The sequence below is a fragment of the Emys orbicularis genome, chromosome 5 (assembly GCF_028017835.1).
Source record: "Emys orbicularis isolate rEmyOrb1 chromosome 5, rEmyOrb1.hap1, whole genome shotgun sequence".
NCBI classification, from domain to species: Eukaryota; Metazoa; Chordata; order Testudines; family Emydidae; genus Emys; species Emys orbicularis.
The window spans coordinates 37,491,634-37,507,761 of NC_088687.1; positions in this window are offsets into that span (position 1 = coordinate 37,491,634).

Consider the following 16,128-nt stretch of genomic DNA (forward strand, 5'->3'; position numbering starts at 1 on the left):
CATACTTTAAGACTTAACTGAATTTAAGCATGTATTTAAGTTATTTGCTGAATCTGACCCGGAGCCAATAGAAAAACTTCAACCAATAATGGAAATAAAAACTCAAAAATTTTAATTGTTCTTCAAAGTGACACAGTTAGTCAGGAAGGCAGACTGGCGGTGTCAGGAAATGGAAGTAGCAGATGGACCAGAACAGTTTTCATTGGCAGATCTTGTGAATCTCAATTACATTATCTCTAACCTGGGAAATAAGTCTCTGTATTTTAATAAACCTTCAGAATTGGCCTATGTTGAAGCTATTGTTAGACTGTGTCAGAGAAATTTGGAGCTTGCGAGGACTGTGGTTACACAGAAATATGAGGAAAACAGGTCAGTCTCAAAAATGGGGCATTTTTAAATGTTTCCTCTACAAAAGTTAGCAAATATTTTCCTCTATATTCACTGAAAATTCAATTGCTATATGAAGAGTTCTTGTGCCAAATTTGGAGACTAGGAAACTGGGAAATAGAGGGATTTTAATACTACTTTTAAGTGCAAATCTCAATTCAATTTTAACTGTAACAGTCACTTCTGATGCCTCCAAAATAAATTATTGGTGATACACTTTGAGAGTTGGATGTTCAGATACTCCTTTACAGTTTCTTTGGTTCCTATCCATTTCACTGCAGGGATTACAAACAATGGAGTCTGCAAAGGGATTCAAGTCTGAGACATGCAAGGTATGCTTTCTTTGTCTGCACACCTTTCACATTTCTTCAACTGGACCCCAATGGTGAAGTTGACAATATATCCAGGCTTTGCCAGCAGATCTTAGAAGTAGCTTGAACTAGAGTCCTCTGTCCAAACTGGAGTAGTATGAATCAGGATTACTTGGTTTATGAATTTAACCAGATCTTCTGGGTATCTGCCAAGCTTATAATCTAGTTTGAACCACAGCTATTTGTTTTAAGGATTTTTACAAGATCACCAGTGTTTATGTATATCTTAAAAGTTCCCTAAACTAGAGCTACTTGGCTCACAGATTTTATAGGATGTCTTTAAAACTTTGAAGCCTCCTTCAACTACAGCCATTTGTTTTACAGTGTTTACAAGTTCCAATGGGAAAATCTATGGCGCTTGTAAATTCTGTGAAACAGATCAACTCCTTTTGGTCCAAAAGGAGAACTCTGAAGTTCAACTTTCCATAGAGTGTAACTCCATTTTTTTTTTTTAAACTCTACCTTATCAATAGGGCCCTACCGTATTCATGGTCCATTTTGGTCTATTTCAAGTTCATAGGATTTTTAAAATAATAAATTTCATGATTTCAGCTATTTAAATCTGAAATTTCATGGTGTTGTAATTGTAGGGGGTCCTGACCCAAAAAAGAGTTGTGGGGGTGGGGTTGCAAGGTAATTGTAGGGTGGGTTGTGGTACTGCTACCCTTACTTCTGCACTGCTGCTGGTGGCGGTGCTGCCTTCAGAGCTGGGCAGCTGGAGAGCGACAGCTGCTGGCCGGGAGCTCAGTTCTGAAGGCAGAGCCACCGCCAGCAGCAGCGCAGAAGTAAGGATGGCATGGTATGGTATTGCCACCCTTACTTCTGCCCGCAGATCTGGGCCCTCAGTCAGCAGCCGCCACTGTCCGGCCACCCAGCTCTGAAGGCAGCAGCACAGAAGTAAGGGTGGCAATAGCATATCATGCCATCCTTACTTCTGCGCTGCTGCTGGCAGGAGCTCTGTCTTCAGAGTTGGGCTCCCGGCATGCAACTGCTGCTCTCTGGCCACCCAGCTCTGAAGTCAGCGCAGAAGTAAAGATGACAATACCACAACCCCCTAAAATAACCTTGTGACCCCCTGCAACTTCCTTTTGTGTCAGGACCCCCAATTTGAGAAACACTGGTCTCCCCCGTGAAATCTGGTCTTTTGTGTGCTTTACCCTATACTATACAGATTTCACAGTGGGAGACCAGATTTCATGGTCCATGACGTGTTTTTCACGGCCGTGAATTGGTAGGGCCCTACCTGTCAAAAATAAACCCATGGAATAAAGCTCATACAGAAATAGAGATTGAAACAAATCTAAAATGTCTAGATTATGCTGTTTTAGAACGAGGATTTAACAGAAAATCAACAGACCACTTAAAGAGAAAGATGCCACTTTCAAAATCCCTTATTGGGAAAAATGCCTTTTCCATTTAACTCTCAAATTGTCATTAAAAAGTTCTGACTTAGCTAGAGAAAAACACATCAACATTTCAAGACTAATTACTTTGTTTTATTTTCTAGGAACTTAGAGGTTCGTAATCACACTTACAACGGAAAACAAGCTACAATCTAAAAGGTAATGAATGCCTTCAAAGTTATAGATAGCAAGGGCTCTCACTTCCTTAAGGCACAGCATGCCAGTAGGCTAGTCTATGGTGGAAAGTGAGTCTTCTATTATCTATAAAACAGGGTCAGCATTTCCTATCAGTGGTTAATCCACAAACTGATACAAGTAACACCAAAAAAATCATTTTTCCTTATAAAATATTTTGAAAAAATAATTAGATGTGAAGAAAACCAGTGTATTTGTTCTAGTCAGAGTGCATCAACAGTATAGTAGGCTGTACTGTCATTTCCCAAAGCAAAGACCAGTTTGCAGCAAAAAAAATTTGAATCTTTAAAATGCTGACACTGAAATAACTACTTCTAGACTGGTTTCAGAGTAGCAGCCGTGTTAGTCTGTATCCGCAAAAAGAACAGGAAGAAGTGGGTTGTAGCCCACGAAAGCTAATGCTCTAATAAATTTGTTAGTCTCTAAGGTGCCACAAGTACTCCTGTTCTTTTTACTTCTAGACTGTATCTTTTTTTTTTTTTTTTCCCCAACAAAATTTCCTGGAAGCCTGCAGTTCTGGACTTCTGAAGAAGCCAAAGGGGTTAGATTAGTTCTGACTAATCTTCCCTAATCAGCATTGCTCCTGCGTTGAAACCACTGTTTACGTTCTTTTGTTCTTAAAGAAGCCTAGTAGTTTTGTCTATACCATTAGGTTAAAGGCTTCATTCAAAAATTATGTCTCCTGAGAACAAAATATACAGAAGTAGTTTAAGAAGAAGTCAGCAAGGAATGTGTGTCTATCTACAAAATTGAAATAAAATCTGGGAGAGAAAAAAAGGGAGCACAAGAACAGATGAAATCTGAAGAAAACAAAGCAGTAATAATGGAAATGAGCATGCTACCAAGAAGAGAAACAAAAATAGAAAAGAACAAAACCCCCTTGGGGGAAGTGCATATAGGGGGAGAACTAGGAAAAGTAGAGGGAAGAAATGAATGAGTATAATTATGAAGACGAGAGGGACTTGGGAACATCATAGAAAAAAGTAAAGAAAATAAACCAGAAAAGCAAAATAAATAAGACATGAGGATTTTTCCCCTCTAATTCTTCAGTGTATTTTGAGTCTAGCCGGGGAATCCTATACACAAGTTTTCAACCTTTCTTGAGTAAAGTTGGTTAATTAGTGGTGAATTATGAGCACTTCTCTTAACTATTAATGGAAAATAATGTTTGTTTTAGGGAGGGAGGGGGATACTGATCATAGTCATCTGACAGTGGACAAACCTGTGGAGTTAAATCCATGGCAGCTGTAGAAGAGGTTGGTTGCTAACCTTCTTAGCTCTATTATGAGTGCAGTACAAATATTTTGGTTTTCCAGTCTGGCAACACCAATTATCACCAGAGCAGAGTCCTCCATGTTCCACTATAGCATGTGCAAGTATTGAGAGGAGTAGTAAAAAGAACCTTCTTAGGATGGAAGAATATTTTCATCTACTTCCACCCTCCTGCCACTATATTAGACTTAAAAAAAAAAAGAAGTTTGTCCCATTCACCTTCTTCCCCAAAGTCACACTGCATACAGCCTCACCTGAAACACACTTCAGCTCCCTCTAAAGGATGAACAGAAGGAAGCATTCATGAAACCAACCTCTTGAAAACAGGGACTGTATCTTTGCCAATCTGTGCCATCCACAATCTGGATCTCATATGTTATAGCTCAACCACCAGGCTGACCCGAAGCCTGACACTTCCCGAACATATTTAGCACATTGTACATTTTTGCAAGGAAACACACACACTGAATTAATGAGTACAGACTACGCAGGAAAGAACTGGGCCCTGATATTGGCAATGTAAATCTCTATTCACCAAGGTCTCTCTTTAGCATTGGATTAGGGTAGGTAACAAAATGAGAACAGATACATGAGCAATATTTTAATTAAGCCAGACATCTAGATAGGAGAATTGATGTTTTGTGTGCATGTTTTTTAAGGGCATACAGATGCTATTGTTTTGAGTGCTGTAGAAAGACTTAAGAAATTTAGATGCAGACCCCCACTTGCAGCTGAAGTCTACAATCCAGAACATCTAATCTGCAGGTAGAAATTAATATACATGATAAAAATAAATTGTACCCATATAAAATACCATATAATGTTTTATAATAAAGTCTTTTAGAAGACAGTCTCTATGCAAGATAGATACTACATAAAGTTGCACTGCAGGGGATAAGACAAAGAGATGAATCTTTAAACAGTTGGGTACAAAATTCCTTTCAAACCAGAGATACTATGGTAAAAATGCACAAGTAATGTTCATTAGAAAAGGCACAGAAAACAATAGCAGTGAGTGTCATCCAAAGTACTCAAAGTGCTGTACTTCCAAGAACAGTTAAAGAAACCTAGCATGCAAAAGGAATGCTTAATGCTAAAAATCGAACATTTTTTAAAGTAATGTCTGAATTAATAATTTTAAATATAAATCCAAAGGACAAAAGCACAATTTTGGGAAGGGCAAGTATTAATTCAAACCTACAGAAGCAAATCATTTCCAAGAGAATGACTACAGAGGAATAATCAGTTGGTGTGTCTGAGATAGGAAAGGCATTCTAACAGCAGAGTTCCCACAGCCTCACATGTACATATGAATCTCTTTAATGGCACAAATCTTTTGATTGGAATATGAATGTTTTCTAGGGCTTCCATTTTACATCATTAGTGTATGAATCTACTAATCCCATTCTGACCTGCTTATTAAGTGTAGAATATTCAGTATGTTTAATCATAAAACAGATTTAGTACTCAGTGCCACAAATACTTGATTCTCAAGTATGATTTACCAAGTTAATAAAAGCTTGAGGAAAAGATCTAGTGCTGCAAAAAGTCATCCTCAATACTTACTTTCTGAGGATTTCCAACAGTTACGCAATGCACAAATAAAAAAAGGAGAGCACACTGGAATTGAGCTGGGGAAGCTATTATATTGATTTTGTGAGCTTAATCATGAGACCCTAAGCATCCAAAGTCATCATTTGCTCTAAAAACGTAACAGAAAACAGCTAGCTGGCTAACCTGGGGGGATACGCAATTTTGATTTCCATCTTGGTCACTGGCTCCTCAGAACAACACGAGCTGCTGTAGAGGAGGTTATAAGTTTGCCATTGACCTGAAAGGCAGCAGAATCAGATCCAGATGTGTGGCGGGGTGGGAAAAATAAGTGAAGCGGGTTCCTTTTGTTGCTCAACAGTAACTCCTTTGGACAAGTAAGGAGCATCCTTGATGGATTCTGAAGGGAATCCCTTTTGGTCATCTTATCACTGCTAACAATGTCATAATTATGCAACAAGCTTTGGCTAGAAAGATTCCGCAAGCAATTTACAAACTCACCCACAACTGGAATAGAGCATTTTCTAGAGTAGAATGCAGCATTCATTCTGCACTAGCAATTTGATTGTGACACTGGGATAAATATTCCTACTTTTGTGATCAGTGTAATTAAAAATCACCTAGTAAGTAGTCAAGGAGTTGGCCTTTCATCTAAGCTAAATGAGACATCCAGAACCCTACCACAATGTCAAGGCAGAGGTTTAGTACCTGCCTCTGAGAAAAGAATTAATTATATTTAACAGTTACATAGGCTTTTTCCTCTTCCAAGCACTTTATAAAAGTGAAATAATCTTCACAACAGCCCTGAAAGGTAAGTAAGCATTATCCCCCCCAATAGGGAAACTAAGGTATAGAGGTCGTTTCTATCCATGGAAATCTTTGTTTAGTAAAAGGCAAAAGATTTCTATGGTCTCAAAAGAAACCAGTGACTTATCTAAGGCAGCAGCAGGAGTCCAGTGTCAAATCTAGGATTATGAATTCAGGAATTGCTGACTCCTTATCCTATGTTTAGACTATTAGACCAGGGGTTCTCAACCTTTTTCTTTCTGAGGCCCACCCAACATGCTATAAAATCTCCACGGCCCACCTGTACCACAACAACAGTTTTTTGGCATATAAAAGCCAGGGCTGGCATTAGGGGGTAGCAAGCAGGGCAATTGCCTGGGGCCCCATGCCACTGGAGGCCCTGCAAAGCTATATTGCTCAGCCTTTGGCTTCAGCCCCATGCGGTGCGGCTCCAGCTTTCTGCCTTGGGCCCAAGTGAGTCTAACGCTGGCGTGGCGGATCTCCTGAAACCTGTTCGTGGCCCCCCAAGGTGGCCCCGGACCACCAGTTGAGAACCACTGTATTAGACTACAGTATCATTGCCTCTCTGGCAGAGGTACACGGTCCTCAATTCCTGTCCTCCAAGGAGATCCAGTGTCCTCAGCACTCAGCATTGGGCCATAAGGCAGCACTACTTTCTAGATCAGTGTGGGTTTTCTTTGGAGGTCTCCATCAGCCTACAAGCTTTGGTAGTTAACAGACAGATAATACGACTGCAGTTCTTCACTAGACACATGGTGACTTAAAACTAGTGGGGTGGGGCTAATATGAAGATCTTTGGGGTTCCAAAAAGTATGCAGAGGAACACCATAGGTGAGAATGGAACATCAAGTAATCTTTGTAATGTATTATCCCACCTGTCTATTACAGAAACAAAAGTGGGGGGAAATGTAGTCTGCTGAATGACCTATATAGCCGCTTGCTCCAAATCTCCTTTAATACTTACATAATTTGATTTCCACTTAAGAAATCTGTATTCAAATACTGTAAAACAAATTATATTTGAGGAGTACATTCGGTTTATTAAATTGACATTCAGCCTACCTAAGGCCAGCCTGATGGATTAACTGGCAATATCACAGGAGCCCACAGAAACTTTGCACTGTGATTTTAGAGAAGAAGGAAACCCGCTATTTTAAGTTCAGAAATAAGGTGCCATTACTATGTTCAGCTTCCTGCTGTCTCACCCCTGTTCCCAGCCCTTAAGTGACCAAGATACGGAGCTCAGCCCAGTAACAACACACCCTGTAAACACCCCGCTAGTGCAGCACGGAGCAAGCCCCTGCCTGTCTATTTCATGGACCTGTCTCTGGTTTTACACTCCTCGTGGCCACAGCTGTGCTCTTTACCCCGTGGCTGGGTGGAGACACCCTCCCCCATTCCCTTCAGAGCATACACAGCCCTTGCAAAAGCAATCTGCACCCTGAGCCGCCTCGGCCGTCAGGGGAGACGACAGAGCTACTGAGGAAGTTGCATGAAGTCGTCTTCCTCCTCCTCCTCCTCCTCCCCGTCCGACACAGAGGGAGGAGGGAAGCAAGGGGCCGGCCTTGGAGGAAAAGGGACAGTGCGACGGGGGAGAGGATGCAAAACAGGGAGCCGCACAGAAGCCACGGAGGGGGGAAGGGGAAGGGGGATGGGAACAGGAGCAGCGGACTTGTTTCGGCATCATGGCCCCGTCCCTCCTGCCTGGTGCTGCAGAGCAATGCCAGAGAGGGCGGGGGCAGAGGCAGACGCGTAATAAGGCGATAACTTTGGGGGACAGCTGCCTGGAGCCGGGCTAGACCGCGGGGGCAGGGAGAAGGTGACTTACCCATGTTCCTGCCAGGAGGAGAGCAGCTCTCTGGGTGCTGCTCAGGGAAGCTGCCTGCGCCTCTATCCAGCGGCCGGGGAGGGACACGCGGGAGCAGCGGGGACCTGGGGCGGTGCGGCTGCAGCAGCCGGCGGCCAGGGCTGGGCGGGGGGGAGGAGGAGGCAGGCAGCAGGGGCAGCCCTGGAGCAAGTGCCCGTCCCTGGCGCCTCGGGGTGCGCGCGGCGGCGGCAGGGGAGGGGGCTACGCGCGTTCCAGGGCCCGGCCAGCCCCGCCGCTGCTGTCGGGGAGGGGAGGCGGAGAGCGAAGCGGGAGCTGGGCTCTGTGTGTGTGTCTCGCTGCCTGCCGCTGCTGTGTCGATTGGATTATGAGTCAGTGTATAGTACATCCGGGCAAGGCCCTCCTCTGGAGACACCCGGCCCAGCGACACCCAGAGACCCGGGAGGAGGAGCTGCGGAGGCAGCAGCACCCGCGCAGATACACAGTAGCAGCGCTAGAGAGGTTGCAGAAAAGTAGCTGCTTATCCGAGGTTCCTCCCGCCCCGTGAGCTCCCGGGCTGGCAGTGCAGCGGGGATGATCGGGTTTCACTCCGTGCCCGTGCGGTTTCAGTCTGCGCCTGCTGCTGTTTATTATGAATACCTGGCTAGGAATCCATAGAGAGCTTTGCAGACAAACTCAGCTCTTCCTGTCCAGAGATCGATACGGTGCCAGGAGTTTTACAGACCAGCCCAGGTCCTGTGAGGAGCTCCTCACCCATAGCCTCAGCCATGGAGCGGATTTAGAGCAGTTGTCATTTTGTATCAATTATTATTATTATTAAGTATTTATTATTATTGTCTTATTATTTGAAAATCATATTAACAGATATGTTAAGGCAGCCAGAGAACATGAGGGGAGGAGATTTACATACAACATTTGGTTATGCTATTCTATATGTCATCCTATAACCTTTAGCGCTTGTATTGTAGGATGTAGATAGGCAGAGCCATGAAGGCCCATCTAGCCAGGTAATTAACTCTGTTTTAGAAAGATCTATAAAATGGGTTCATATTCTATCCTTGTAGACAAAGCCTGGCTGAAAAATATTCAAGACTATCATTTTTTTTTTAAAGTTCTCCCTCACCCTTCCCCACAGGAACCAGCCCTGGCTAGCACAACCACGTTACTGGGGTTTTACAGGTTTTAAGACTATTTTGTAAAAATGGCTTCAGGACAATGGCTAGTTTTCCACTGTAGACAAGGCCCCAGTTGGAACCCAACCTAGTAAATACTGTATGTCTAAAGTGATTTTAACACATCTTGGTCTATGCTGACAAGGAAAAGCATGTTCAACCCATGCTGTCTGATCCCATGTTTCATTTTTTAAATCGATTACAGAAGAATAAATTACTGATCTTTTAAAAAAATCTTTAAAAAAAAGATTTCCAGCTATAAGAATGACACTCGCAACACTTCCACCCCTTTGACTCCTAAACCTCCGCTACCCAAAACATAAAAAAGAGGAAATTAATCATTTTTCAAAAAAATCAAAACAAAAACTACCCCAAGCAGACGCTAAAAAAGGAGATGATTCAGAGACATCATGAAGTCTACTAGGGACTTCACTGTTGCTATTGATTTTAAATGGAAGGCACTCACATATTACTGTGATGGGTGGCAGTATAAAACCTTAATATAGATAGAATATCCAAGGTGTGAATGACACTTCACAGATATAAGGTTTTAACAAGGTCTCCACCAAGGGAGTTTGCAATCTAATTTGTACAGATAACACAAATAAAGACAGTGACTGTTTTTTTTTTGTTTGTTTTTAATGTTTAGAGAAAATTGACCTCTTGATGGGTTTGTATTTGTTTGGGGGGGTTGTTTTTGTTTTTAATGTTTGTAGTAAGTTGACCTCTTCATAATGTTTTTTTCCTGCTTTAGAAATACAGATCCAAATTTTCTTATCAGTTAAAATGGTACAATCCTGACTCAGTAGGGTTGCACCATTGTAACTGAAAGGAGAGTTTAAACTACAGTATAATGATGTGACTTAGCTTTTTTTTCACTGGAGGACAGAACAAACTTTGGAGGACAGAATATGACCTCACTGCCTGAGGTGGCTGAAAGCTGAGAAACAACTCTCTCGTTTTAAGACCCAGCACTCCATTCCCTTTTATTAGGAGCTGGGAGAGCTGTAGCTCAGGTTGTAATCTGCATAAAGTCACATTCCAGGTCCTCCAAAGACTGCCAGAGTCTTCTAAGAAAAAGAGGCAAGTAAGAATGGAGTTAATGTAACAAAAAAGCCAAAATCTGCCTCCCAAAAACCGCTTATTCGGCTGTCTTCATACCTTATAAAGGAAAACAAACTACATTATTTTGTGTTTTGGATTTTGACTTTAAAATGTCAACAAGGAGTGGTGGGACAATTAAGAGTGTGCTCTGTCGCATAGCACTCATATCTTGCACAAATATGAACTTGTTTTGCTATGGCTGAGGCTGGGAGCTGTTCTCTCATGATGAGATTTGCTGTCATAAAGAAGAGGAAGTGAAGACTTGAAATACATGTATCCAGAATAGGAGCAGCAGATGAAACTGGGAATCTTTAAGTACTTTTTCTTTTGTCTATTAGCAGCTGCTGCAAAAGCATTGACAGTGGTAAAGGTTTATCCCAAAAACCACATCGTGTGTCAAATTGGATTTGAACAAAACTATGACAAAGGTAGATGGAGTGATTTTGAACAGGAAGCAAGAACTTGATTTTGTCTCATTGCCTTTAATAGAAACAATTTATAAATAAAGATGCCTTTCACTAAAAGAGAAACATTTGTGTTTGGTTTGGGGGTGGCGGGGGATGAAAAGAAGATGAAGTATCAGATTGGATTTTTAGGTGAACTTTGTGGTCAAAAGAATCAATGTCCCTTTCTAAAATGGAAGAAAGGCAAAACATCTGACAAATTCCTCTCAAATAGATAAAACCATATGCTTTGCTGAATCTGAACCATAAATATTAGAACTGAAATTTAAATGCTTCTAAACAAAAAGACATGTATGGAACATAGCATCTTCTCATGGGAGACTCTGCATGTGTGAAGCGTTATTGGATTGAGGTTGTTTTTCTCCCAGAACATTTGGTCTCCGTAGAACTGGATATGGGATGATAGAAAAATATTTACTCATAAGGACTTCATATTATATTTGTCTGCAGTTTTTCTTCTGGGACCATTATTTTTGTAAAATTAGCAGGATGAGCTTCATGGAGTACTTTATTTTTTTTCCCAGTTCTTCCACATTAATATGTACCTTTGCCTGAATAATTACCTAAGAATAGTAAAACCGAATATGAATAATTGGTGCTTTGCAGGGCAAGTTCTGCTTATCTTAGTTGTATGTGTAGTTCAATTGAAATCAGTGAGACAACTCATATGAATAAGGCAAGAAAAAAAATAGGACCAGCAACCTCACATTACAACAGCAACTACAAATCCACCCCTAGGCAATACCAGTAGCCGTTCTATCCAGCACCCACCTCACCCTCCCGATTGTTCCTTCTTATTAACAAATTATGTACACTTTTATGATTACAGAGGTTTGTGGGATAAATCAAGGAACAATTTGTCAGCCATTTTGTGGAATACAGACCAAAATAGTTTGAATCGTTGATTTAAATCATTGTAACCTTATGACTCACTAGAATGGACCTGCTCCCATTGAAGTGAATGGAGTTTTGCCATTGACTTCACTGGGAATAGATACAGGTCCAATGTGTATACCCATTTGTGTTCATGTATGTATGTATTTACATGGTCAGCTAATATGGAAAACTAATACATTAATCTTTTTTAGTAAAGTGTTGGAAAAAATAATTTAAAAAGTTGCATGTGAGCTGCATGGTTTTGTAATTATTTTTTCCTAGTGTTTTAAAACTGCAGGTTGTTTAAATAGAAACTTGATTCCTTTTTTTAATCTGAAGTTTGCATAATTTGATGCAATATATGTTAATATAACATAGAGAGTCTGAAATGATCCTAGAAGCAAAAGGTTCCTGTATCTCTCTGCCCCATGAACTCTTCATCAATTTTCAGATCTCATCTAAAAATATATCTTTCCTCCTGGTCTTTGTTTCTTAGTTTCTTTATCCTTCAGCAATACTTCTTTTTACTTGAACTTTGTAACTATGTCCCAAATGTTTCTTTCAACTTGTTTGGGAAACAAGAGACCGTGAAAGCCTCTCTTCACTAATCTAGATCTGTAGGATGGGGGGAAGGTGCTGGCAGGGTTTGGCAGATGCCCTTCTTCACAATTTTGTCCCATTTCCAAATGCATGGCATAAACCAGAGATAAATAAACCAGCTGACTAAGACCCTGATCCTGGTAAGACCTACACATGTACCTAACTAGACTTCAATGAGCCTACTTGCACTTTTAAAGTTAAACACCTATGTAAGACTTTGCAGGATCAGGGCATTATTTGGTATAGGTGCCTCCTTATATTGTGAGTCCTTCCATGAGGGGTTTCTGTGAGCAGTGTCTCCTGAGAGAGTCCAGCTTCCAAGGAGCTGCGAAGAGGGAACTGGAGGCACAGAAGCTCCTTGCAGATGGTGCTGTTCTCTAATCGATTCCACAGAACTGCACAGATCTCAGGGGAATCACTGGATTCTTTGGACTGAACCTGCTGTTACTTCTCTGGAGAGAGGGCAAACAATGTGTCTCTCTCATCCCTTACATATTGTAAGGAGAAAATTTCTGCAGTTGGAAATTCCTAGGGCCTGCTTCTCTATTGCCCTGTGCCTTATCTAGTAGTTTACCTCAAGGTCAAAAACGTATACAATGCTACCAAATCAAAATGGTAGTATTTTTTGCAGAGATAAAGTGGGTGAGGTAATATATTTTATTGGACCAACTTATTTTTGCACTCCTTTTGATGTAAATGGTTACATAAGGTGCAGTGCAAAAGAAAACCTCCAAGAGAGGAATTTCCAGTCTCCTGTGGTGTCTGGGAATAACACAGGTAGGGGAGCCTCAGGCTCTCATTATTTAAAAAGCTTTGTGGGATGCAGTTTGTATGAAAGACAAAATAATTATGCATTGTATTTTATAAAGGGTTAGCAACTATGAAATATGGTGGATTAAGATGACTGGGAAAGCCTGTGATAATTTAATTAAAATTAATGAAATGATCATGTAGTTAAAGATACGTCAACAAGGAAAAAATAATTAAAAACAAGTGTTTGGGGAAAACTGGGAAATAAAAGGAGTGTATTATGTTTCTTGTGGGGTTAATGATAAAAATCAGAAAGAACAATTTATATCCCATTAAATGCACGCCGGGGGTGGTTTAATTCCTTAGTGGGGTGGAGGAAGAGTGTGAGAGGACCTTTGGAAGAGATAGTAAGGGTGTGACTGCCTGGTGCTCAACAATGAAAATTTGTCTCTTACAGAGAAAATACCATGAAAATTGCACTTTGACTTGTATAATTATAGAACAAACTTATGCAGCAGCAATATACTTGTGTTCTCAACCATTGAGGATGGTTTTAAGACCTGCATTAGAATAGTGAAAACTGGGTCACTGTGACCTTCTACTGCATATCACTTTATGAATTTTCCTTTTCATATACTGTATCAGCTTCAAAGGCTCAGCACATCTCCTCACCCCTGGCTTAGCTTTCCTTTGAAAACTTCTAGCATATGTTCTCTCATGCAGTGTGGCACAATTCAGAAGAACCGAGAAGTATGTTAGGCGGAAGAGAACAGACATTGGATGCTGTTCCACTAGTGGCAAGAACACACTGGCTTTCTGCTTTATTTCTCTTAACAATGAGAGAAACTCACTCAACCCTGTTCAGATATACACCCTTAACATTATTCTAAAATGAAGGTTCTCAGCATTTCCAGGAAACAGCTTTGCTTTCTGGGATCTATAACTGGTCTGTAAAACCTATTTCCAAGGTGAATATTGTCATCTAATTTTAGTCATGTACAATCATCATGGTTTTTAATAAATCTGATTTGGCCATGGTTAAGTTATAGAAATGTGAAAATAACTGTGTATGCACTGTTGTGCATACAATAACTGTGTATGCACTGTTGTGAATCCATAACACACAAATATATCATTAGTAATATGCATTCACCTCATATAACAAATGTCTGCTTTGGAACTGCTGGAAGTACTCTGTGACTACACACACACTCTGAGCATGCCTACCAGATTGGGCCCACACAAACGACTTAGGTAGTCCAACACCTATCTTCCCCCAGTTCAAGGATCATTAGCTGAAATCAGCATCTATCTCTAAGGGCATGGCTACACTTGCAGATGTAGAGCGCTGTGAGTTAAACCAGCCCTCGGAGACCGCAGCAGGGAAAGCACTGCAGTGTGTTCATACTGTCAGCTGCAAGCACACTGGCGTGGCCACATTTGTGGCACTTGCAGCGGCATTGGGAGCAGTGCATTATGGGCAGCTATCCCACAGAGCACCTCTTCCCATTCTGGCACTGTGGCTTGTGGGAAGGAGGCAGAGGGTTGCGGGTGGGGGGAGATGCGGGGCATTCTGGGTCCTGTACCAATGCCCCGTGATGCATCAGTTCGCATCCCAGCAATCCCTGTGCTTCCGTCCACATTTGACGCCACCTTTCAACTGTTTTTGTACTGAACACTCTGTCTTCCCTTTTGGTCTGCGGGAATGGATCCCGAACTGCTGAGGAATATGCTGTTGGGTCTTGCCAGCATGTCACGAATTGCAGTCGAGTTACTCCTTAAGCTACAAACTGACAGTGAGGAGTCCAAGGATGATGTCGACTCGCATAACGCATACGACACGAGATTGCTTGTGGCATTCACGGACATGCTCACCACTGAGGAACGCCGCTTTTGGGCTCGGGAAACAAGCACTGAGTGGTGGGATCACATCAGCATGCGAGTCTGGAATGATGAGCAATGGCTGCAAAAATTTTGGATGAGAAAGCCACTTTCATGGGACTGTGTGCTGAGCTTGCCCCCACCCTGCGGCGCAAGGACATGAGATTGAGAGCTGCCCTGCCAGTGGAGAAGCGGGTGGCTATTGCAATCTGGAAGCTGACAGCTACCGATCGGTCGCTAACCAGTTTGGAGTGGAAAAGTCGATCATTGGAATCGTGTTGATGCAAGTTTGCAGGGCCATTAATCACATCCTGCTCAGAAGAACCGTGACTCTGGGTAACGTGCATGACACTGTGGCTGGCTTTGCACAAATCGGTTTCCCTAACTGCGGAAGGGCGATAGATGGGACGCATATTCCAATTCTGGCACCAGGCCACCCAACCTCCGAGTACATTAATCAGAAGGGGTATTTCTCTATGGTTCTCCAGGCACTTGTGGTCACCGTGGGCGTTTCATTGACATTAACGCAGGCTGGTCTGGAAAGATGCATGACACATGCATCTTTCGGAACACAGGCCTGTTCAGGAAGCTGCAAGCCGGGACTTTCTTCCCAGACCAGAAGACCACCGTAGGGGAAGTCAAAATGCCCACTGTGATCCTTGGAGACCCCGCTTACCTTTAATGCTGTGGCTCATTAAACCCTATACAGGGAGCCTTGACAGCAGCAAGGAGCGGTTCAACAACAGGCTGAGTCGGTGCAAAATGACTGTGGAGTGTGCTTTTGGCTGTTTAAAGGGCCACTGGCACTGTCTGTATGGGAAGCTGGACCTCACTGATAACAACATCCCCACAGTTATATCCGCGTGCGGTACTCTCCATAACATTTGTGAAGGGAAGGGTGAAAGATTCACTCAAGCATGGACCTTGGAGGTTCAACACCTGAATTTGAACTGCCAGAGAGCAGGGCTATTAGAGAGGCCCAGCCCGGAGCTGCAAGGATTAGGGATGCCTTGCGGGAGCAATTTGAGACTGAAAGCCACCACTAATGTTTGGTGCCCTGCACGGGAGTGAAGTGCAGTGGTTCCAATGTTAGTAGGAATCTGTGTTTGCTATGTATGATGCACTGACTTGCAGTGCCTTTTGCTTTCCTGGGCTACGGTATCTTTTACTTAATGCAATAATAAAGAAGTTTTCAAAGCCAAAAAAATCATTTATTGAAAAGAAAATTCATTTATTGAAAAGAAACACAACTGCTTGGGAAACAGAAAGGGCATAACACATCTGTGCTGTGTGGGATGAGGGAAGGGGGTGCGGTAGGGAACGGGACAATCACAGATTTGCATATGTCCTGTTATCATACTCAGCCTTCCTGTCTGGAGTGCTGTGCAATGAGTAATGCACTTCAGGCTGGCTAAAATGCATGGTGATGGGGGTTGAGTACAGTGAGTAAGGGTCGTAGTTTGCAGGGCT